The sequence below is a fragment of the Megalobrama amblycephala genome, linkage group LG6 (assembly GCF_018812025.1).
Source record: "Megalobrama amblycephala isolate DHTTF-2021 linkage group LG6, ASM1881202v1, whole genome shotgun sequence".
In the NCBI taxonomy this organism is placed as follows: domain Eukaryota; kingdom Metazoa; phylum Chordata; class Actinopteri; order Cypriniformes; family Xenocyprididae; genus Megalobrama; species Megalobrama amblycephala.
This window is the reverse complement of record NC_063049.1, coordinates 35,095,157-35,105,422: the sequence shown is the minus strand read 5'-3', so window position 1 is coordinate 35,105,422 and position 10,266 is coordinate 35,095,157. Positions and strand designations below refer to the sequence as shown.

Below are 10,266 nucleotides of genomic sequence, written 5' to 3'. Positions count from 1 at the left end.
ATGCATAATTCCACACATGATGGAAGAAATGCCTGTATTTTATTGATAGGAGCAGATAAAATATTTTAATCTCTATAATAGCCTATAAAACGAGCCCAATAACTTTTTGGAAATCATCCAGTCATTTTAAAAACATTGGATGGAGAAACTTTAAGTTGACTTCAAGTCAGCTAAACTTTTGCTTTGCTTTGGACTGCAAAATCAATATGAGATCATATTTATGACTGTCATTTGCTCTACATGAAACAAACAAGAAATGTAAAACAAAACTGAAATATATGTTTTGAAATATTCATTTGCTCATATCTAAAAATTTCTGGCTGCGTTTTCCATTTGCGCAGGCCCCTCTGAAGCTGTTGATATTACAGTATGAAGAAGTGCTGTTCGCCATATTCTTCAGCGGCTGTGAACGCCATAAAATCAGATATACTGTGTTTTCCATACAGATCAGATATTGTACCTATCAAGGAACTTATGAAAAATTGAAACAGCCCCTAAGCTGAGCCTATCAGTATTTCCAGAGCCGAGAGTGAATGAATAAAACATAAACAGATATGATGATGAGGAGCAGGAAGAGAGTCTCTGGACAGACTGTGACTGACTGAATCAGCAGCAGTCACTTGACCTCTCGCCCCCGATGGGGTGTTCACGCCTTCTGCCTGCCGCTCATTTACGACAGCACACCATCATCAGAGTAATAGCCTGAAAGGAGAATAGTTAACCCTTGACCTCTCAGACAACACATTCGCTTAAAGCCAAAATCTTACTCTAGATTTCTCCATCATCACCGTGGCATGTTGACATTTGCTGATAAGAAGCTTTTGTACACAACCTCACATAGTGATCTGGTATAATTCTGATATTAAAGTGAGTGATTAGCAGATTAACCAGGTCTAAAGGCCATCTTTTCAAATTTCCATGCTCAATCTGAAGGGTCTCATTGGTCAAGCTGACTGACCAAGATAGTCCTGCTGGTTAAAGTACACTCAAAAATTAATATTCTGTCATTATTTACTCCATCAGTATTTTCAGAGCTGATCATAAAAATAATATAATGATAAGGGTCAGGATATATATATCCGTCGTTGATGGATTTTTCTTTAGCAGTGGCTGAAAAATCTGAAAGCCATCCGTCATTTTGATAGATTACACTATTGTAACTTGTAACTGTAATTCTCACTCTGTCCACTTGGTGGCGAGTGGACTCTTGCTGACTATCAAGTTAATGGTGAACGAATGGCTTTTCTGGGTTACGTGATATTGTTTACTACTGTTTTATTATCTTTTCGTTGTTGAAACACTGATTGAGGAATTACATGAAAGACAGGATACGGATTTCGGTAAGTTGTACTGTATCTTTCAACATATTTCTGATGTTCATTCGTGTTTATTTCGTTCTGAAACGTAGTAAAGAGGAAGGGACACTCGCGTTCACTTTTGCTTTGCTCGCTTGAACTAAAGTCCCTTTAAGACAAGTCATTTCACTCGGCGGGCATCTTTGAAACTCCTCTCGGGCATCCTGGGCATCATGCAATCTCTTTGAATGGGGAAACATCAAATTCTCCAAAACTGTTCGCCAACCTTACGATTAAATTTCATATTTGAAATCGCCAATGAAATCTAACAACAACCGGCTCATAAATTTAGTTTCTAAACGCTCGAATCATGACAAAAAAAAACTGTATTTTTCAGGCTGGATCAAGCTAATGCGCATGCGCAGACCTAAATGCGCGTCTCTTCTGAGGCGCGCGTCTGACTGTTTAATCGCCTGCGTCACTGTGACGTCACCGCTCTAGCTGGAGGCAAAACATAAATAAGAACTAATAGCAGGCGCGGTAAAAGTTTGAGGTTTTGACTTTAAAATGTCGTCTTGTTGTGTTTTTGGCTGCCAGAATAGAAGGAACAGGACTTTTGGTTCAAAAGTAAAGTTTTACCAGATCTCGGCAGACATTCCTTCACAGAAATCAAAAAGATAATTGTGGTTGAATGCAATACGGCGTACAGACTGGACGGAGACGATCATAAATAATACTCGTGTTTGCAGTGCACACTTCATATCAGGTAAAATAATCGATGCATATGTAATGGTGTGTTGGTTTTATCTAGTACAAATCAGCAAGTTTCTGTTTTATAGGTGAAATGTCGCCAACTTTCAGCGCACTGGCTAGCTTAAATGTTAAACAAACATACAGCGATAGATGTGTGTGCCATCGTTTGAATGGTCTCTTAAAATAATCCACATTGCTAGCCATAATCATAGTTAGCCCAGCGTTAGGTTACATTAGACAATAAGCCTTGACAAAATTCCCCGAACCACCCGAAAGTAATTCATATGTTGTCTAGGAAATATCCAAAGCTTAAGTTAATTTACAAAAATAGCTGTCACGGTCCCGCAGAGTCAGTGACTGCACATATTCGGACAGTTCTGAACCTTCTTCTGCATCTATGTTTAATAAATCCCTCCTAAAACATGCTAGCTTACACTTGTCAACATTGAGTCCAGCGTCTCATAAAAAATGGGGGCAAAAACAAAAGTGTTGCGTTTATAATTTTGTTCAGTGTAATAATATTTTTCTAAACAAAGCAAAATTAGGCTATAACTGAACTTGAAGGTCAGTGATCTACACATTTTCATTGCATGAAATTGAGCAGATTTGACATTTTGATAATGAGAAAAGTGTCATCCAAACCCACATAAAATAATTGCTTTTTATAAAACTTTCAAGTTCTCACTGTAATAATTAGACCCAATTATATATTTTATACACGTTATATACATTTAAATTATATATGCATTTAAATACATTGTATGAAACTCATCAGTTCTTCATGAGTAAATGACATTTTGTGAATTTTGCCAGAAGGACTGAATATGTTTTGCCTACAACAAACAAGTTTATTAATTATCAGAGGTAAAATATTGCTTGTCTTGTTGTTTTAGAAGTTGCATTCAAAATCCTTTTGGCTTTAAAAATCGACAGGTTTGGATTGACATGAGAATGAGTAAATAATGACAGCATTTTCATTTTTACATTTATATTTAACACAGACATTTTTATCTAAAGTAATTTACATTAATTGCATTCAAGATATTCCTCATCATTCCTGGGAATTGAGCCTGATCTTGACATTGCTAGTGCCATACTGTGACCAGTCATGTTTGTCTTGTTGACAGGGTCAATAAACATGTAGAAAGATATTATGAAGCAAGAGATAGTGGCTGCATCCGAAAACTGGAAAATGCTGCCTTCGGAGGATGCATTCCAAGGTAGGAAGGAATCAAGACACCTCCGAATCCAATGTTAGCTTAACTTCCTGTCTCCTGAGATACCTTCATCTGATCGATTTTTGAAGGTAGCATAGATGTATCATTCGCTGCCTTTGATACCCCACAGTTCTGTGCTTTCCATTCTTGACAGTTGAGCTAGAATAAGAAAGATGACATTTGAAAGTTGTGGTTTCTGGTCAGTTTGTTTGTAAACCAACATTTTCCACTTCTGATGTCATTTCTAGTGTGAAATTACTACTGTAGTAATTAAATATTTGTTTAGTTCTCACCAAATCTCACTCTATTCAAACCGTTACGCTGCCTCAGAAGTCTGTCTGAAATCAGTTTAGTGAGGTACCTTGTTGCGCAAACGCTGCCTAAGTTTTCAGATGCAGCCAGTGTTGAGTTTACAGATTTTTCTGTTTGGAAGCAGTCACAGATGCCAGAACATTGTGATCTGAATGTATCTACCCTTGTGTACTCGCCATGAGTCCTGTGTTGACATTGTAGATTCTGCTCACTTCATTCCAGCTGGCCTGGCGCTCTTCACCATATCCACTGGTGTGTTAAGTGGCTGCTCAAAAGCAATCCACCTCTGACACACCTCAGCACACATGTATTTCGTGGGTAAATAGGTTGGCTGAAAGCAACGAGGTGACATCGGATCATTCCAAATTCTTTCTAACTGGAGTGGGAACCATGTCCCTGCCTCTGATCTCTCCTCTTAGATTCTGACCATGATACCGTGAATGGGTCAGATGAATATGTGATTGAAAGTGAAAGGTGGTGTGCAGAACTCTGAAAAGCAAGAGGGATGCATCCCTGTACCCACAGTTTTGCTTTATCATCAGCCTATTTTTACAGCTGTAGAGCCATGTAAAAACATAAATTCCACATACCCTCATGTTGCACAATGAATCAAGACACAGTGGGTGTAGTGTCAGTATACATTATATATCAAACCTTCATGGTGTTTTCCTAAAATATATATCGGAATCGGAGGAATCATATATATATATATATATATATATATATATATATATATATATATATATATATATATATATATATATATATATATATATATATATATATATATATATATAAAAATGAGATAACAATTGATAACAATTGTAACAATACTCCACACATAGTATATATATATATATATATATATATATATATATATATATATATATATACAGTCAAACCAAAAATTATTCATTATTCATAATTTTTACTAGTGCTATAGTTAATTTATGTAAACTGTGACATATTATACCCAAAAATTTGGAACCAAAACTTATTCAGACACTTTGACCTGACCATGTTTTGCTTAAGTGTTATCTGACATAATTAAGATTAATTTTTCTGACACAGTTTAACTCTGATATCTTGTCATATTTTATTACCATTTTTTTTAAACTATAGTGAATAAACTGAATTAATGAATGAAATGTTTAAGGGCACCTTAAAATATTGTGTAACTTTTTATTATTATTATTATTATTATTATTATTATTATAATTTAATAAACATTCATAATATTAAAAACATTTTTAAATTTTTTTAAAATAAAAAATCTTTTTATGATTAATTTGTGACGTCCAGCTACGCTACACCTGATTGTGCTTTTGATCTATAGTTTATATTTTAATATAGTTTTTGTTAAACTTTTTTAATTAGACCCTTTTTAGGAATAATTGTGACATCTAGCACACCTGATTACTCCTCTTAGGAAAGATGAGTAACTTTAAAGGGCAACTTAAATTCTTCCACTGTTGTTTCTTCTGCATAACTTTGGCTGTTCAGCAACTGCTGAATCAGCATTATCTCCTCTCATCTCTTTCAGATCTGATCTGTGTACCTCATAAATGCCCTGAGTTATGAATTTATATGAGCTTGGAAGCCATCTATTTTCATTTTTTCCCAAATACCAGTTAGCAAAGACTTTTAGAAAAGACTGAACCAAATCATTCGTGGATCATTAAGATCAGTGAATTATCAATGCAAGCATGGAGTTACTGTGAGAGACCGACACAATACCGTGCTGCGTTAATGTTCAGTTATATCAGTAAATCATCTTGTCAGTCACTCATTACATCTTGATTAATAGAAATAATTCAGCCAAGAATGAACATATTGTCATCATTTACTCCACTTCATAATCTTGATCAATCACATGATGTGGGAACCAATAATGTTTGGTATTAGCGACATTGAGCTCAGCCTTTTTCTTTATTGAACACAACCAAATAGCATCTTTGAATTTCTCTCTGTTCCTCAAACAGCACATACTGTATGGCACATGAATCATATAGACTATATTTCTATGGTGTATTCTGTCCTTTTAGGAGTATAAATCACCATCCACTTTGTGGTATGGGAAAGTGCAGCTTAGACAAAATTTTCATTTTTGGGTAAACTATGCCTTTACTTTTAGTGTAGACAAAGTTTATGGCTACATACTTTGTTAGTTATAGCTTGCATATTAAAACAAAAAGCTGATGTAGATGACAAATTTAATGAGACAGAAACTTATTTATAATTCATGTATATAATTATTGATTTTCCATAGATGACTCATGATTTTACACTTGTTCAATGTGTGTGTGTGTGTGTGTGTGTGTGTATATGTGCTTTTTGCCTTCAGCAGCCACTGCGGCAACAAGGACACACAGGGGCACATCATAACCATCGCCTTTCAAGAAAGGATTCTTTCATCTCCATCACAAAAAAATGAACCATCAAAGAGCTTGTGCTATTGTCTTTGCATTCTTTTCACCAGCTAGTCAGTGCTGTGCTTACAAAGTAGAGAGGGGATTACAAGGTGATGAAACCGCAGAGACTCTAACAGCGATCCACGTCAAAAGCACTGTTTTATGATTCTAAATGAGATGCACACAAGCTCTGCATATAATAAGATTCTCAAAGTCCCAAAAGTCGTGAAGACATGAGGTGCCAGCAGCAGAAGGTAAAACAATATATTTATAAAAAAAAAAAAAAATCTCTTTGGACCATAGGAATAACATTGCCAGCAGCCCTGCTTCTATTGCTTTTTTAGAAGTTGGCCTCTGTTGATTTAGACTCACAACAATATCAAACCAAATGTTTTGCAAAATGTTTATGTGCTTGCGTCCATCAGTTGTCCTGACTGAGTAGTGAAGCTGAATCTCAACATCATAGAGCCACTATTGAGCAGAATTCAAATGTGCAGAGGATGCAAGAAAACCAAAGAATTTACAGTTCCTGGAAGTTTTTTGTAAAAAAAAAAAAAAAAAAAAAAAAAGTGTGCACCTTCACTGCTCAGGACAAACCAGCAGGGACAGAACTATCCTGCATAACTCTCATGAATGACTACAGATATTATAATATTATTATTATTATTATTACTGAACAACTCAATAAAGTATAATAAAATTTTTAAATCTATTTATGATGTGGGAGTAGGTGAGAGTAGACACCTCTCACGGTTCAAACAATTAGGGCTGTGCAACAAACTCAAGCTCCTCTTCTCTTATATTGAAATCCTCCGACATTTCTATTTAAAAATTCTCATTTTAGACTTCTAATTTGTGACTGGAGTTTTGTTTTGCTCTATCCTCTGCGCTGCTGTGTTCGTCAATACGTCATGCGTCACGTCAGAGGTTACGCTTCCGCTGTAAGTCGATTTGTGTACGGATGTTTGCCAGAAGCTGGTTATTATAGTTTATAAATTTGTAAATATGGATATTTTTCTTACAGGCCTTTATTAACCCCCTGAAGCAGTGTGGATTATTTTTATGATGGATGGATGCACTTTTTTGGGCTTCAAAATCATTCACTATTAGTGCCATTTACTACCATTATAAAGCTTGGAAGAGCCAGGATATTTTTTAATATAACTCTGACTGTGTTCGTCTGAGAGAAGATCGTTATATACACCTAGGATGGCTTGAGAGTGAATAAATCATGGGAATATTTTTGGGTGAACTATCCCATTAATGTATTTGGTTTTGGTGGAATAGATCTGCTAAGCTGCTGCTGCTGAATTGCTGCTGCTGTTGATTATTGCTGTTTTTGATTAACTTGCTACTGCCAATACATACGTCGATATGCTGCTGTGAGTACACATACTGCTGCTGCACAAATAGCATGCATCAATTATAGCAGATATACAGGTGGAGCTGGGGAAGGTGGAGGGTTTTAGACAAACTCTGAAAGTGTGGTGCAAACTGCTATAGTGAATGATAAATGTTGAGCAAGCTCATTGGCTGCAGATGCAACATGAACCAATCAGCTTGTGCCACGTAACTGTAAATATCATCAGCTTGGGTTAAGGACCCATCAGCCTGCTCCATCTAGAGTTTCATAACAGAACTAGGCATTCTGTTTGAATATATTGTATCCCTGTGATGGCAAAGCTTAATTTTAGGCAGCCATTTCTCCAGTCTTAGTTGTCATATAATCCTTCAGAAATCATTAGATTATATTCATAATACATCAAGCCTAAATATACAATTATAGATGATCTGAAAGTTTATAATATGATGGAAAGGCTACTTTTAAAGGGTAAGTAAAATGCATTGAATTAAAAGAATAAGCAATTGAATGCTTTTGTTGACTTTTCCCAGAAGAAACTGAGGAAATGTGTAGAAAAAGAATCTCAGCCCAAGATGCCTCAGCTTACTTGTAAAGCCTTTGTACTTTTAATTCATCTTGTTATGTAAATGAGAACAGCATGCATGTGTTTCCAACACTCAACATATGTTTATCTATTCAAATAGCTCTGACTTTGACATCTGTCGGAAGGGTTGCACAGAGTGGATGCTTCCCACACAGATGCTTGCTGCTAAATTCTTATTCTGCTTCAGAGGGTTAGACATACAGAAACAGATTTTTTTTACATTTCATATAATATGGTGGAACTTATGACTAGATTTCAAAAGACTGTTATTTAGTTAGATTGTAAAGTTGAGGCTGATATTTTCCGAAACATCTGTTTGAACTGCCTTTCTTGCATGTTAACAATGAAAAAGTTTAATAGTCAGAAAGAAAATTATGCTCCGCTATACAGGTGAGGCCTGCCGGAAGATCCATCTTAAGATTGTAGCTGAGATGGTATTTTAAGATTGTATTTTGAAATGGTTTTTTAGCTGCTAATTAGCTGCTCATTAGTTTATTCTTCCAGCATGCAGTGGAGTTAACTTTGTGCATTTAGCTTTTGTGTAATGACTTCCTATGTCATATAAGCTGCCATTTTCAGGACTTTGACAGGTATACATGAACTCAGACAAACTGACTGACAGTGCCTCATTCAGATTTAATAAGCTGTCATTCTAAAAGGTCTAAACTCAATATCTCAATATTTTTGTACAGTTTAAAGGGAAATACCTAGCTTTTTTTAATACTAAGCATTGCAGTTGAGTACAAATTGAATTAAAGATCCAGTGCATTATGGGTATTGATCCAGACTCCTGCAATCATTAGTTGGGATAAGGTTTGGATTTAGTATAGCTTTAGGCCAAACATTTGACTTGACTAATGAAGCATTTTGTAATAAGATTTTAATGTCTGTATGTTAGGGCTGCATGATTAAAGCACATAAACAATAGTTGTTAATTATTTCCTTTTGATTTTTTAAAGGGGACCTATAATGCCCTTTTGTAATATAAGTCTCTGGTGTCCCCAGAATGTATCTGTGAAGTTTCAGCTCAAAATACCCCACAGACCATTTGTTATAGCTTGTTGGGTGTGAGCAAAAACAAATGAGCTGCTGGCCCGCTTTCCAGAAGAGGCAGAGCTTTCACAGCTCGCGCTTCGGTTGCTCAACAACAACAAAGCTGGAGAATCTCACGCAGCCAAAATGGCGATTGTCATTAACGGTGTTCAGCCTTACATTGTTCAAACCGGAGTCAGACACTGATGGAGAGACTCAGGAAGAAGTTTTAGAATGCATCTGGACCTTTCTGTATGGTTAGTAGATACATTTATGTAGTTGCTGTGGAGTTGATTCAACTCATTGACTAGCATGTGCCGTCATGTTAATCTTTTGTGCAAATCCAGCCTTGAATTGACCCTCGTTTGTGAAGCAGTCCGGCGTAAAAAATGATGGCATGGCAACAACACTCTACTACAACAACTCTTCCTCTTCTCTAAAGCAGCCCAACATGGCCTCACCCCTTTGTTGAGTGTTCTTGGGGGCGGGGTTTATGTCAATATTAGGGTTAGTGATGTCACTAACCCGAGAAGAAACTCATTGTAGTCCCAACCAGCTGTTTGTTGTAGTCCTTAAACAGAGAATTCTTTAAAAGAAATGATCTCCCTTTGCATTGAACTTGGAGCATCATAACTTTGCAGATGTTGTTTATGCTCTAACAGCAACATTACACACTAACTCATTTTATAAAAGTGAAATCATAATCAACCACCCCTTTAATAATTTTTATTATTACTTGAGGGCCAACTGCATGCCATAGCCTATATTTGATGTACACATTTTTTATATAACATTTTATAATCACACTTATTATTACAGCTTTTGTCATACTGTTATTTAAAAAAAAGAAAAACAAGTAAAGACAGTGGCTAAACAGGCAACTTAAAGGGATAGTTCCTAGCTGTTAATTTACTCACCCTCAGGCCATCCAAGATGTAGGTGTCTTTTTCTTCAGTAGAACAGTAAAATAAGATTTGTAGCTGAAACCATGTTTCTTGGTGATTTATAAAATGCAAGTCAATGGCTACCGTCACTTTGAGAGTCAAAAAAAGTATACAAGCAAAACAAAATTAATACCCGTGGCTGCTGACGATAGGCCTACATTGTGGTCTTATGAAGTGAAACGATCGGTCTGTGCAAGAAACTGAACATTATTTACAACATTATTACCTGTAATCCACAGCCCTGGCAAACAGTACTGAGTGCATTCTGGAGCACAGGGTTGCCAGGTTTGTGTAACAAAACCGACCCAATTGCCGTTCAAAACCCACTTAATCATGGCCAAAACTAGTCCCAATCC

General features: G+C 36.1%; 1 long non-coding RNA gene across 1 annotated transcript; it reads left to right on the top strand.

Moving 5' to 3' along the window:
- Positions 1-1,206: 1,206 nt before the first annotated feature.
- On the top strand, positions 1,207-8,982 carry LOC125270582. Its single transcript, XR_007185388.1, has 3 exons — positions 1,207-1,340; positions 3,176-3,268; positions 5,922-8,982. It is a non-coding gene; the product is annotated as an uncharacterized LOC125270582 (long non-coding RNA).
- Positions 8,983-10,266: the final 1,284 nt, after the last annotated feature.